This window comes from Dermacentor silvarum, chromosome 4, assembly GCF_013339745.2.
Source record: "Dermacentor silvarum isolate Dsil-2018 chromosome 4, BIME_Dsil_1.4, whole genome shotgun sequence".
Taxonomy (NCBI): domain Eukaryota; kingdom Metazoa; phylum Arthropoda; class Arachnida; order Ixodida; family Ixodidae; genus Dermacentor; species Dermacentor silvarum.
This window is the reverse complement of record NC_051157.2, coordinates 206,461,862-206,476,682: the sequence shown is the minus strand read 5'-3', so window position 1 is coordinate 206,476,682 and position 14,821 is coordinate 206,461,862. Positions and strand designations below refer to the sequence as shown.

The 14,821-nt window shown below is 48.9% G+C and overlaps 3 non-coding genes across 3 annotated transcripts; all 3 read right to left on the bottom strand.

The window, feature by feature from the left end:
* Positions 1–3,299: 3,299 nt before the first annotated feature.
* Trnal-aag (transfer RNA leucine (anticodon AAG)) lies at positions 3,300–3,381 on the bottom strand. The gene has a single exon. It is a non-coding gene; the product is annotated as a tRNA-Leu (tRNA).
* Positions 3,382–3,452: 71 nt separating this feature from the next.
* On the bottom strand, positions 3,453–3,534 carry Trnal-aag (transfer RNA leucine (anticodon AAG)). Its single transcript has one exon. It is a non-coding gene; the product is annotated as a tRNA-Leu (tRNA).
* Positions 3,535–10,586: 7,052 nt separating this feature from the next.
* Positions 10,587–10,668, bottom strand: Trnal-aag (transfer RNA leucine (anticodon AAG)). Its single transcript has one exon. It is a non-coding gene; the product is annotated as a tRNA-Leu (tRNA).
* Positions 10,669–14,821: the final 4,153 nt, after the last annotated feature.

Here is a 14,821-nt window from a genome sequence, read left to right as displayed (position 1 = left end):
TAATCACAGTTAGTTAGTGAGATTGGTCTGTTTGATGTCACGAGTCTTAGCCTATCTTTTTGTTCTGTTTTTGGAATGAGCACAGTGTGTGCTTGGGAGAATGACAGGGGTAACGTTCCCACCTCAAATGCCTCATCAAAGACATCTTTCAACTGACAGGACAGGTCTTGCTTGAATGCTTTGTACCAAGCCGCGCTCAGACCGTCTGGACCGGGCGACTTTCCAGGGTTAAGATCATCTATTGCCTTTTCTATTTCTGCTATTGATATTGGTGCTTCAAGAGCTGCTTTTCTTTCTTCTGACAGCCGAGGCATGCGCTCTAAGAAGGCTGTTTTAAATCCTTCTACATCTACTGATCTATGGGCAAACAGCCCTTCGTAGAATCGAAAGAAAGCTCGCCCTATAGCCTCCGTATCTGTTGTTTCAATACCATTTTCTTCTATCACATCGATGTGATTACGGCGGGCGTGCGCCCTTTCGATTCCCAGCGCTCGCTTTGTGGGCGTCTCCCCCGCCGCCCATGCCTCGGCTCTGGCTCGTACTATCGCTCCCCGATAACGTTCTTCATCTGCTGCTTCGAGTTTCTGTTTTATGCTACGAATGTCGTCTTTAAACTTGCCCGGCTCACGGCATTCAAGCTTAACCAGTTTTTCAAGCAACGTTCTTAAATTTCTTTCTTTGACTTTATCCTCATACTTAATGCAGCTAGCTCGCTCTATGGCTTTCATTTTCACATGTTGCTTAAATAAATCCCATTGCGCGCCGACACTGGGCCCCTGTTCTGATTTCATTGCATCTATCGCCTCCTTCACATCTTGAATAAAGAATTCGTCGCTTAGAAGCTTTACGTTCATTTTCCACAGATCCCACGAAAACTTGTTTTGTTTTTCCGCACTTCCCATCAGACATTTAACCAGACAATGGTCCGAAAACGACACGGGCACTACATGGTATTGGGTGCACAAAGGTAATAGCTCCACTGATGCATAAATACGGTCAAGGCGAGCGTGACTCTGTCCTTGGAAATGCGTAAACTGCACTTCTCTCGCTGCCTCGAGACATTCTGCTACATCATCTATATCATGTTCTCCAATAAACCGTGATAAAAGCTGACTACTTCTGTCTCTATACCCGTGTGCATTGCTTCGGTCCCGAGTGTTCAAAACGCAGTTGAAATCTCCTAACACAACAACATGTTTGTCTGCAGTCAGATATGGCTCAATGCTCAGAAAAAAATTACACCTCTCATCTGTACCGTTCGGTGCATAAATACATATTACTCTCCAGGTAACATCACTGTAATAAAAATCAACAACAATAAATCTACCACTTGGACATGAATAAACACTCTGTACATCTAGCCCCGGTAACTTTTTCAAAAATAGCAGGCATCCCGCTGACTTGCCCACCGCATGACTCACTGCAACGTAGTAGCGAGCCGTGAAGCGAAGCATCATGCTCCGGGTCTGCTCCTCCCCTTCAACTTTTGTTTCTTGCACTGCCAACATGTCGAGGTCATGATCTACCAACAACCGGTATACTTGGCTCTGCTTTTTCTTTGCGGCTAGACCTCGCACGTTTAACGTAGCCAAACTCAACGACGCGTTGCGTGCCATGTTTTAACAGGAGGTAGCAGGACCCGAAGCATGACGCTTACCTTGCACGTCTAGCGCACGGCTAGACGTCTTCGGATCGGCCCGGTTGCCCGGTGTCCAGGTGCTGCCTCGGCGGCTCGTCGGTGGCCTTCCTCTCCGATTCGAGATTTGGCCGTGGCTTAAGGCTGGGGCGTCTCCCGGAGGACGCCTTCTGGTCCGCGGTCCCTTCAAGCGGACGCTTGACAGCCGGGTTGACTCTGCCGCTATGGGCTTGGCTCCCCTGCAAGCGCGGCTTCCTTGGTTCAGCTTGGGTGCCTTCTGTATCGCTGCTCTCCAACGTGACGTCGTCAGCGGGAACGGGCGTTGCTGCCAGCTCGGTCACTGTTGCTGGCGGCTGGGTCGTAGCCTCCGTTGTCACCTGGCTTTGCTTGCCTTCTGGTGTCTTTTCGCTGCGCGGTTCCTTTTGGGTTTCCAAGCTTCCGCTTCCCTTTGCTGCCTCCTCGGCTTCGGTCACGTCCATTAAGAGCTTCTCGGTGTAGTCGCTCACTCCTCGCCCAGTAGCTGCGGCGTAGGACCGCGTGCACTGAGCGTCTTCGTGTCCAAATCGTCTGCATATCGAGCACCGGGGCACTTTGCAGTCACGCCGGACATGTCCAGAGCCCTGACAGCGCAGGCACTGCATTGGTCGCCCCGGAACTACCACTAATGCTAGTTCTCCGGCGACCCGTACCTGGTGCGGTAGGTCTTCCAACTTCAAGCCAGTTTTCAACTTTATCAGCACCGTCCGGGCAGTCGAGTTTTTTTCTTGAACACCCGGCACCCGCCAACGCTCACGCTGTACGTCAACCACCTTACCATAAGCGGCTAGCGCTGTACGGACGTCCTCGTCAGCTACGCCGTAAATAAGCCAGTGAAGGCGTAACTTGACTTGCCTGTCCTGTGGGTCCACGACGACGCAGCGCCGTCCCTTCACTTCCATTTCCTTCAAGGCTAGCAGCCGCTTGGTAGCGTCTGCATTGCACATGGTAACCGCCCAGACATGGTTAATCTGGTAGGCTCCGAGTGCGACAACTTCCGGCAGCATCCCAGCAAGAGCGAGGGCGTCCCTGAAATCTTCAACTCTGTAAGGCCGTGCTCGCACGTCACCATGCAGAAAAACTGCATTGGTAACGATGCGTCCTGTAGGCAGTTGTGGCAAAACAAAATGGTACTCATCTTCTTCTTGTTTCCTGTTACCGCGGCTGGTAAGGGCCGCCATCGCCGCTCCAACGGAGCTCATGATCCTACGAACCGCACAGCACGGCTGCCGGAAGCAGAATGACTCGGCCACACTACCACTGTTCTCCTGCCGAGTGACGGTCGTGTGCGCTTTTTGCCGAAGAGCGCACGTAAAAAAAATTGGTGGGATTCGAGCCCACGCCTCCGAGGAGACTGGTGCCTTAAACCAGCGCCTTAGACCGCTCGGCCACACTACCACTGTTCTCCTGCCGAGTGACAGTCACGTGCGCTTTTGCCGAAGAGCGCACGTAAAAAAAGTGACACAATATGTGCAGCGGTGGGGATTCGAGCCCCGCCTCCGAGGAGACTGGTGCCTTAGAACCAGCGCCTAGACCGCTCGGCAACACTACCACTGTTCTCTCTGCCAGAGTGACAGTCGTGTGCGCTTTTTGCCGAAGAGCGCACGTAAAAAAAAGTGACACAATATGGCAGCGGTGGGATTCGAGCCCACGCCTGCGAGGAGACTGGTGCCTTAAACCAGCGCCTTAGACCGCTCGGCCACACTACCACTGTTCTCCTGCCGAGTGACAGTCGTGTGCGCTTTTTGCCGAAGAGCGCACGTAAAAAATTGACACAATATGGCAGCGGTGGGATTCGAGCCCACGCCTCCGAGGAGACTGGTGCCTTAAACCAGCGCCTTAGACCGCTCGGCCACACTACCACTGTTCTCCTGCCGAGTGACGGTCGTGTGCGCTTTTTGCCGAAGAGCGCACGTAAAAAAAGTGACACAATATGGCAGGGGTGGGATTCGAGCCCACGCCTCCGAGGAGACTGGTGCCTTAAACCAGCGCCTTAGACCGCTCGGCCACACTACCACTGTTCCCCTGCCGAGTGACGGTCGCGTGCGCTTTTTGCCGAAGAGCGCACGTAAAATAAAGTTACACAACATGGCAGCGGTGGGATTTGAACCAACGCCTTCCAGGAGACTGGTGCCTTAAACAAGCGCTTTAGACCGCTCGGCCACGCTACTTTTTTTTATTTATTGCCGGTCTTTGACAATGTACAGAGCACAAACTACAGAACATTATCACAAAAATAACTATAAAACATATTGAAAAACATGAAAGCCAGCAGTCCAACATGGACTGGCGTTGTCGAACTAAAACTCTTTTAATGCCGTCAGAGGTGCTAGCCTCGACAGCCAATCGGGAACACAATCTTGTGTTTTCTTTATTTCAATAAAGCGAGACATACTGTCTCGAAAATAGATACGAGCCGGCCTAGCGTCTGGGTCGCAATGGTACCCAGCCATCCGTGCCCGCCATAAACAGTGGAGGCCATGGAGCATTATTAAATCGTATGGAACTCCGTCCTCATTCTTTATCGCTAGATACCTGATCCCATGCGGATTCAACGGAAACTCATTCTTGATTGTCCGTTTTAGGATGTCCCAGAAGTAGACACCTTCCCAGCAATGCAAGAACACATGATCTATGGTTTCAGGTTGCTTGCAAATCAAGCAGTGTGAGCCCCATGGTACAAGGAAGCCACGTTCTTCCATGAATGTTTTCACAGACAGTGTTCCTGCGTGTAGCTTAAAAAAGAATGTTTTTACCCCAGTAGGTACCTCCATTCTTTTCACCCGTTTAAGGACATCCTGTCCTGGTCCTCCACTGTATACCGCTCTGTACAATGGCACTGGAAATACAACATCGCATACATCTTTATATAATGTCTTTCTTTTCACGCCGGATAAATAATCGAAAGAAAAACGCACTGAAAGAAAGCGCACACTATCTACTCCTTCTTTAAGATAGCCGCGAATCGCCCCTGGCTTACTATTAGTACTAACAACGAGTGCCGGCAAGGCGTCTCTTAACCTGAGCTGTAATACCGTACGCAGAAATGGATCACGCACATCTCGAAAAAAAAATCTATTGACAAGCTGTCGTACAAAAAGATGCGCCAAGCCTAGCCCCCCTTACTTCACCCGCCTGAACAGGTTTGTTCGGCTACATCTTTCCCAGCTAGATTCCCAGAAACGGCGAACACTCTGTGCAACTTTTGTACGTTTACCCTTGAACAAAATAACGTCTGCATGACGTACCACAACTTCGTAATGAAAAACAAATTACATACAGTTGCCCTTGCGAAAATGTACAGGTTGATGCCTTTCCACCTGTCTGCTTTTTCTCTTGTTTCTTTTACTTGGTTCGTCCAGTATTCCTCGCTATGTTTGTAACTGTCCAAGGGAACACCCAGATACTTGGTAGGGGTTTTCACCCAGCTCACATTTGCGAAGTTGTCTGGGGCCGAAGACCACTCTCCATGCCACAAACCGAGGGATTTACCCCAGTTCACTTTACTGCCCGTCACATCACAAAACTGTTTCAAACCGCGTATTGTTTCCGTTACACTTTCTCTGTTTGTACAACACACGGCGATATCATCTGCATATGCCAGGAGCTTGATTTCTGTGGCTGCCAAGCTATAACCGCGTATATGATCATTCTCTATTATCGCCAAACACATCGTTTCTATGTAAATAGCAAACAAAACAGGACTGACGGGGCAGCCTTGACGCACAGAACGCATGACGTTAATGGGGGCCCCCAATGATTTATTCACAATTAAGCGTGTTGTGCAGTTCTGATACGCCAACGCCACTCCCTCAGTGATAATGGCACCCACATTAACGTGTTCCAGAATGGCAAACAAAATATCATGAGACACACAGTCAAACGCTTTCTCTAGGTCAAGCTGGAGCACTGCGACGCCATCGTAAGTGATGTCACAGCACTCGAGCACGCACCGCATCGTGTGAATATTCGTAAAAATTGACCTCCCTTTGATCCCACACGTTTGGTGGTCTGCGACTATTTCTTCGATGACGCTTGGAAGTCTGGCTGCCAAAACCTTCATGAAAATCTTATAGTCGACATTGGTTAAAGATATCGGCCTACAAGATGTCACGAGCCTAAGTTTCTCCGCTTTGTCACTCTTAGGTATCAAGATGGTATGCGCTTTACCAAAAGAAGGCGGCAAAGCTTTGTTCACATACGCGGCGTTAAACAGGTCTGTTAGCAGGGGCGACAGTTCTTTCTTGAAGGCTTTATAAAAACACGCGCTCAGACCGTCAGGTCCGGGTGATTTGCCATTGTTCAAATCATTTATTGCTTTTTCGACTTCGTGTTCTCTTATATTGCCTTCTAATAGGTCCTTCGTGTCGTCACTTAATCGCGGCATGCGACTGAGAAAGACCCTTTTGAACTCATCTACATTGGCTTCTTGATATGCAAACAATGACTGGTAATACTCTAAAAACGCTCCGCCTATGCTCTTATTATCGTCTACGAGTGTGCCATTCCACGAGATCTTATCGACATGATTACGTCGACCATGAGCTTTTTCAAGTCCAAGCGCCCTTTTGGTGGGCGTCTCCCCCGCTACTAATGCGTTTGCTCTTGCGCGCACAATCGCACCTTGATAGCGTTCTTTGTCCAACTGTTCGATTTTTACTTTGATGGTTCACATATCTTGCTTATACGCCCCTGGCTCTACGCACTCGAGCGCTATCAGCTGATTAAGTATCTTTCGTAAGTCTCGTTCTTTCATTTCCCTCTCAAACTTTAAGCAGCTAGATCTTTCTATTACTTTTATTTTTACCTTCTGTTTGAACCATTTCCATTTCTCTGCTATTGTTTCAATACATTCATCGCTTAATTCCATAACGGCCTCATGAATTGCGTCTACAAATGGCGCGTCTTTTAGAAGTAAGGCATTCATTTTCCATTGGTCCCAGTTGAAAGATTGACTCTTCTTCATTCCTATGGTACACATCACCAAGCAGTGATCGGAGAACGACACAGGTGCAACAGAATAACTGTGGCACTTTGGAATCATGTCCTGTGACATGTAGAAACGGTCTAACCGCGCATGGCTACTGCCTTGAAATCGCGTATACATCTTCCCCCTCTCCCTCCAGACACTCACATACATCGTCTAGTTCATTTTCGCTAATCAGCTTAGACAATATATGACTGCTTTTATCGCGGATGCCACCATTATTGGATCGGTCCCGAGGACTCAAAACACAGTTGAAATCTCCCAACAAAAGTATGCACTTTTCACTGCTAATATACTGAAAAAGATTCGAAAAAAAATAATGCCCGTTCTTCTACACCATTTGGCGCATATATGCATATAACTCGAAATTGAACTTCACAAAAAACAAAATCTCAAAATACAATCCTTCTGGATTGACATGAAAACACACTTTGTACTACAAGGTTTGGCAACTTCTTAACAAACAGGACACATCCGGCGGACGTCCCTACCGCGTGGCTCACGGCCGCATAATATCTAGACGTGAAACGCCGCACCATGCTCCCGGTCTCCTCCTCCCCGTCTACCTTGGTCTCCTGGACAGCTAAAACGTCTATGTCGTGGTCAGTGACCAACCGTAGGACTTGACTTTGCCTACGGCTAGCCGCCAAGCCTCGCACGTTTAGTGTGGCAATACTGAGAGACGGGTCATGTGCCATGCTGTACTAAAGAATCAGGTAGGCCCGGAGCATGGAGCTTACCTTTCACGACTAGCCCTCGGCTAGCCGCCTCCGGGACCTTCCGGCTTGCCGGCGTTGTTCGTGGGAGGCGCCTTGTCGCCAGGCGTTCTCTGCGGCGGGATGTTGGGCTTTGGCTTGAAGCCTAATCGCCTCCCAAGAGGCTGTCTTTGTCGGCGGCCCCTCGCTGGAACATCGTTGCACCCTCCTCTCGGTCCTTTGTCTCGTCGTGGGGTCGCTTGACTGGAGCGGGAGTCGTAGTCCGGTCGCCGTCGTTGACGCCCTCGTCTTGTTCCATTGCCGCCGTGTCGTCAAAGGGTGCGTCTTCACTAACGCCCCCCCCCCCCCCCCGTCGTCTGCTCCTCTGCATTCGCGACTTCTGCCGACGTACTCGGCTTCGCAGCGGCCTTAGCCACCCTGACGTCTGCATTTACGTCCAACGCAGCACTGCCTGTCGGTAATGGTACCGGGTCTCCGGCTCCTTTCGCAGCGTCCTCCGCCTCCACCACGTCCATGACGTGCTCTGCCGCAACGTCAGTCGCAGCAGGGCCCGTCACGGCGGCGTATGACTTCACGCAGTCAGCGTCCACGTGGCTGAAACGTCTGCACCGTGAACAGTGGGGGACTTTACATTCACGGCGGACGTGTCCCGTGCCCTGGCAACGCAAGCACTGCATGGGCCGACCGGGAAATACCACCAAGGCCAACTCTCCGCCGACGCGGACCTGATGTGGAAGGTCCTCCACTTTAACGCCGCTCTTCAGCTTGAGCAGCACGGTCCTGGTGGTTGACGTCTTGTCCCCCATGCCTTGGACGCGCCACCTCTCCCGGCTTACCTCCTCCACCTTGCCGAGAGCCGCGAACGCCGTCCGGATGTCCTCGTCGGCCACGCCGTACAGAAGCCAGTGAAGCCTAAGCTTCACCTGCTGGTCCTGTGGGTCGACGATGACGCACCGTCGTCCCTTCACCTGGAGTTCCTTGTGGGCCACCAGTCGTTTTGTGGCGGTCGCATCCTTGAGGGTCACCGCCCAGACGTGGTTAATCTGGTACGCCCCTATGCATAGCACCTCAGGCAGCAAGCCTGTCGGCAGCAGGGCGTCCCTGAAATCCTCGACCTTGTAGGGTCTGGCACGTACAGCGGTGAGCACTGTTAGGGTGAACACGCGAGCGCGTGGCCGACGGCACTATCAGCGCCGCGTAACAGCCATCGTTGGAAACATTGCACATGCGCAGCATGTGCTTTGCGAAAGACTCTTTCCACCGCGCGCATCACGTCATCGATACGCTTGTTCGTCGTCTGCTAGCCGCATTTTTTGTTCGCTGAGCTGATACCTTCTGCATTTCAAGGTCCATTTGGATTGAAGATTGGCGCGTGAAGGAAAAAAGTGAGTGTAAGAGGGATAATTATTAAACTTTTTATTCAAGAAAATTGCACTTTTGCAATTCAAGTTAAACAAGACCATGAGAACAAATATAAAAACATGAGCAAATCTAATAGCGAGTCATGTGACCACTTACAGCAACGACTGCAGCTATTCTGGACGGTAACGAGTCGTAAAGTGATCGAACATATTCCCGATCGGCTTTCAGCCTTTCCCACTCGTTGCTGACTTGCGCCCACAACTGGTCCGAAGTCGCGGAATAAAGGGGCTTCCTTGCCAAAGAAGCTTTCAGACGGCCCCACACGTTTTCTATCACATTCAGGTCCGCTCCTTTCGGAGGCCATTCCAGTAGCTGCATGTGCTGCTCCGCCTGGAACTCCTTGACAGCCCGCGCCGTGTGTATCGGTGACCGGTCCTGTTGGAACAGGTAATCACCGTCTGGGAATAAACTGCTCGCATATGGCAACAGCACATTGTTCAAAATGTTGCAGTATTGTTCCGACGATAAGTGTCCACGTATACGTTGCAGGGGCCCTAAACCATATCTTGAAACAGCAACCCACACGTTCACACTTGATCTCCCACTGGCAGAAACCCCTTGCACGTTGTCCGGGTCGTTCCTGCGTGGCATTGTGACGTTAACTAAAACAATTGCTTTTCAAAGCAGGAAGTTTGCCTCACCGTGTGCCTGGTAGTCTCCAAACACGCAATCTTTGGTCTTGTCGCGTCGAAAACGTCGACTCATCCGAAAAGATGACGCGACCCCACTCTTCTGATGTCCATGCTTCGTGCAGCTCAGCGAACTGCCGTCATGCGTCCTTGTTTGCCGCCGTTAGTAGTGGCTTCTGCGCTGCGACGCGACTGCGAAGGCCCGCAGTACGCAGGCGACGTCGAACAGTGGTGTCCGAAACGTCCAAATCCAAGTCCTCGCGTATTGCTGGGGCTGGCAAGAAAGGGTTACGAACAGCAGCTGCAACTATGAGGGCGTCTTCATCGTCTGTGGTAGCTTTAGGGCGGGGCGCGCGGGGTGCATCCTGAATGCGACCTTCATACTTGTAGGCTTGAATTATCCTGTTCACAGTCTTCAGGGGCCTATTAACTAAAGCGCCAATATACCGCTGGGAATAACCTTTCAGGGAAAGATCGACAATTGAGCGCCGTTCATCATCGGGAACCCTAGCCATAATACGATCTGGCGACAGAATGAACGGCTGCGAAAGATGTTTGGTTGTTTTATATACGGTGTTGCATGCGCAACAACTTTGAAGGGAACGAATAGACACGCCCCCATAGATATACAAGTTTTTTTGTCTTGTTCTGTTCAAGCACAGATGTTTAAAGAAATCTTAAAATGCAGGATGCATGGGCTTAGAAAACAAAAATGCGGCTAGCAGACGACGAACAAGTGCATTCATGACGTCATGCGCGCGGTGGAACAATTATTTCGCGGAAGGCGTGATGCGCATGCGCAATGTTTCCAGTGATGACCGTAACGGGGCGCTGACAGTGCCGTCGGCCACGCGCTCGCGTGTTCACCCTAACAGTGCTCACCGCTGTACATCACCGTGCAAAAACACAGTATTAATCGCCACTCGTCCTTGGGGCAGTTGAGGCAGAATAAACGGATATTGGTTGTCATCGTCGTTGGTCCTGTTACCGCGGCCAAAAGTGACCGCTGTCGCTGCCCTTGAAGAGGCCATGATCCTACGAACCGTCACGCTCGGTGGCCGGAAGCAGAATGCTCGGCCACGCTACCACTGTTCTCCTGCCGAGTGACGGTCGCGTGCGCTTTTTGCCTAAGAGCGCACGTAAAAAAAAACGACACAATATGGCAGCGGTGGGATTCGAGCCCACGCCTCCGAGGAGACTGGTGCCTTAAACCAGCGCCTTAGACCGCTCGGCCACGCTACCTTTTTTTTTCTTTATTACGTTGTGATCAACATTTCACAGACACAGCAATTACAAACAAAAAGTAAAGTAAATCCCTAGCCACTCGGCTAGTTCGTGTGTTTTAAAATGGCCTGATTGTGGCCAAATGATCAAAAACAGTAAACCATTCTGGTGGATCATCTAGTGCCTTGTATACATCTCGTATGTAGATAACAGCTTGAATGAAATAATCTCTTGCTGATCTTGGACTCAAATGCGCATGTCTGACGTCCATTCTTGTTCGCCAGACACTGTGCATACACATCACCATGAACATATCACTTGGTACACCCTCTGGTTCCACACAAGGTAAGTAACGGATTCCGAAATGGCTTAAAGGTAAGTCCTTTTTTAAGGTCCTTTGAAGCACATCCCATAGGAACATCGCGTCATGGCAATCAAGAAAAACTTGTTCAATGGTTTCCGGTTTTCTACATATTAGGCAGTTTACAGACCATGGAACGAAGAGGCCTTTGCTCTGCAGCAATGGTTTTACAGGGAGGGTATCGGTATGCAATTGAAAAAAAAAAGGATTTCATTGAGGCTTTCACTGGCATTCGCTTAAAACGCTTGAGGACGTCGCGCTCTGAGCCCAGTTGGTACAGCCCGCGGTACACAGGAATGGGCAAAAAAACATCAAGTAAGTCTTTATACAATCGCTTACGTGTCACAGACGTTAAGTATTCATAGGAAAATCTGGCGTTAAGAATCTGCATAGCCGCTACAACTTCACGTAGGTAGCCAGATAACAACGCTGGCCGAAAAAAAAATTGATACAACGTAGTCTGGCAAGGAATCTCGTAATCGCACTTGGATTACAGTTCGAAGAAAAACGTCAGCTTGATCACGCAAGAAGAAAAACCTCGTCACAATCTGCTTAAAAAACAGGTGCGATAGCCCCAAGCCCCCGTTTTTAACTTTATGAAAAATGTTGCAACGACTCATGCGCTCCCAAGTCGACCCCCAGATAAAGACTGCAAACACTCTGTGCAGTTTTTGTACAGAAACCCTAATCATGCTTTACACCTGGAGCACATAGTACACTTTAGCTATCAAAAAGACATTACAAACGGCTGCTCTTGAAAACATAGAAAAATTATGACCCCCCCATTTTTCTGTTTGTAATTTCACTCTTCTTGCTTCATCTGCCCAATAGTCTTTGCTGTCCTTATAGTGTTTCAGTTGAACTCCTAGATAGCTATCGGGAGTTGTGCTCCATTTTATGTTGCACATCATGTCTGGAGCACTCTCCCAGCTGCCATGCCAGAACCCAAGACATTTATTCCAGCTTATCATGCTTCCTGTTGCACTACAAAACTTGTTAGCCTCTTCTACAACTTCGTACACGCTTTCTTCATTTGCGCAAAATGCAGCTATATCATCCGCATAAGCGAGGATTTTAACTTCACTGTTGAAGAAAGTGTAGCCTCGAATACTCGGATTTGCAAGTACTTTTAAACAAAATGGTTCCAGGTAAAGATCAAAGAGGAGGGATGACAAACAACAGCCTTGTTTTACAGATGTTTCAACACGAATCATTTCACTTAGTTTCTTATTGATGACAAGTCTCGCTGTACACTTATCATAGACCATTTTCACTCCTTCTAGAATTACAGATCCTACATTGACGTGCTTCAGGATGAGGAAGAGAATTTCATGCACAACTCTATCAAAAGCCTTGTTCAAATCCAGTTGAACCATTGCAACTCGATCCTGCATAGCGTCGCAACATTCGAGAACCGTTCTTGCTACGTGAATATTTGTAAGAATTGTTCTTCCTTTAATTCCGCAAGTCTGATGTGGACCTACAAGGGACTTGATAACACTTTGGAAACGGCGAGCCAAAACTTTCATAAAGATCTTGTAATCAGTATTCGTTAAGCTTATTGGTCGGTATGCTTCCACAGAAAGCAGTTTCACCGGGTCATTAGTTTTCGGAATCAGGATCACATGGGATGTTCTAAAGGACGGTGGTGTTAGTTTTCCTTCGTAGCATTCTTCTATAACTCGATGTAGGGACTCTGCCATGTCTCTCTTGAAGAACTTGTACACGGCGGCACCGAGACCATCTGGACCAGGAGATTTTCCAGGACTGAGGTCGTCTATCGCCTGCTCGACTTCCGCGATTGTTATTGGCCTTTCCAGTGACTGTTTTGTTTCGTCAGAAAGCTTAGGCATAAGCGGCAGAAAATCGCTTAGAAACCGTTCAGTATCGCATGTTTTATGACTAAATAATCTTCTATAATATTCAACAAAGGCAAGCTGTATCAGTTCACCATCATGAGTAACGTCATTGCGAAAACTGATTTCGTTAATTTCTTTTGATACTGCATGTTTCTTTTCGTCGCATAGCGCTCGTTTGGTGGGCGTTTCGCCCAACCAAAGCCGCTCGGACCTCGCCCTTATCACTGCGCCACGATACTTTTCTGCTTCTATGATCTCGAGCTTCGCCTTTAGTTCTTTTATTTCTTTCGAGAACAGCCCAGGCTTAGCGTTTTCTACGGTAACCAAGTAATCTAACTCGCTATGCAGCTCTTTTTCTTGCTGCCTTTCTTTCTGCCTTAAAACACTTGCTCTTTCCAATGCGGCGACCTTGAAGTCGCATTTAAACTGTTCCCACACCAGCATAAAGTTGCATGTTTGATTCAACCGCATGCTATCTATATATTCCTTGATCTTTGCAACGAAAAGGTCATCCTGCAGTAATTTATTGTTGAATTTCCACAATTCCCAGTTAAACTTTGACACTTTCTTTTTTGTACCAATGGTAAGTATGACTAAAGAGTGATCACTAAAGCTCACATGCTGCGTTTCGTAAGTGGAACATAAAGACACTAACTCAAAAGGGACATAAATTCGGTCTAATCTGGCATGAGATACATTTTGAAAATGGGTGTATTTTGCTTGGTCTTCATGCGTCAACACTAAAGCTACATCTTCGAGTTCATTATCTTCAATCATTCGATGCAATAATTCTGCACTTTTATCTCGATAAGTTTTACTATTGGATCTATCTTCGTGTCTGCGTACGCAATTGAAGTCACCAAGCAATAACACACTTCTTTCGCACTCTAGACAGGGTCGCACGGTACTAAAAAAACTTTCTCGCTCAAAGATTCTATTCGGTGCATAGACACAAACTACTCGCCAGGGAATTTCAGCATAAAGAAAATCACAAAAAACTAGTCGGCCATTGTCACAAGAAGACACAGATTCAATGATTCCAAGGCTCTTTCGAATAAAGATAGCACAGCCGCCAGCCCTCCCAACGGCATGACTCACACACACATTATATCTGTTGCGAAAGACTTCAACCATTCGATCAGTTACTTCTTCACTCTCGATTTTGGTCTCCTGGACCGCTAACACATCAATATCATTTTCTAAAAGAATTCGATTTAGCTGACATTGTCTTCTTCGCGCAGAAAGGCCTCTCGTATTGAAGGTCGCGACACGCAAGGCATGTTTATATTTAGCTGTCATCTCTATTAGGAAATATTGCCAATATCCTACTCACAATGTTCGCGTCAAACATGCAGGCCCGCCCGCGGTGAGAGTAGGCTCCATGATCGCTGCACTTCCAGAGAAAAAAAACACGAATGGGGTTGTACAAAACAAAAAAAAAGGGGGGGGGGGTAGCCGTCGCTAAGAAGGCGGCGGCGTGGAATTCGTCCGTCGGTCTGTCGTAAGATTTGGCACTGGCTTGAAAGACTGCCGTCTGGAAGTTGCAGCCTTTGTGGGAGGTTCCCCGGTTGTCTCTGAAACGCCACTCGCAATGGTGTCCTCAGTCTCCTCTCGCGTCCTCTTTACAGGACCGCTGCCAGTTTCTGCCATGTCGACCTCGGTGATGGCATCCTCAGTGGCTTTCGGGTTCTCAGGAAGAGTGGTGTCAGTGCCTTGGGTCTTGATTGCGTCTTCTTTTAGCGCTTCTGGGCTCGGTGCGGTAGCAACACGCACAGGGTCTTTCTCGCGACTCAATTCCTTGACGTTATCACATGGTGTTTGTAGAGGCTTTGGGGCCTCCGCCTTCCCATCGTCGCCGTGACCTCGCGTGGCATCTTCTGCATCTGCAGCGTCCATCATGTGCTCGGAAACCAAATCCCTCCGGACCGCGCCTGTTACGCTGGCATAGGAG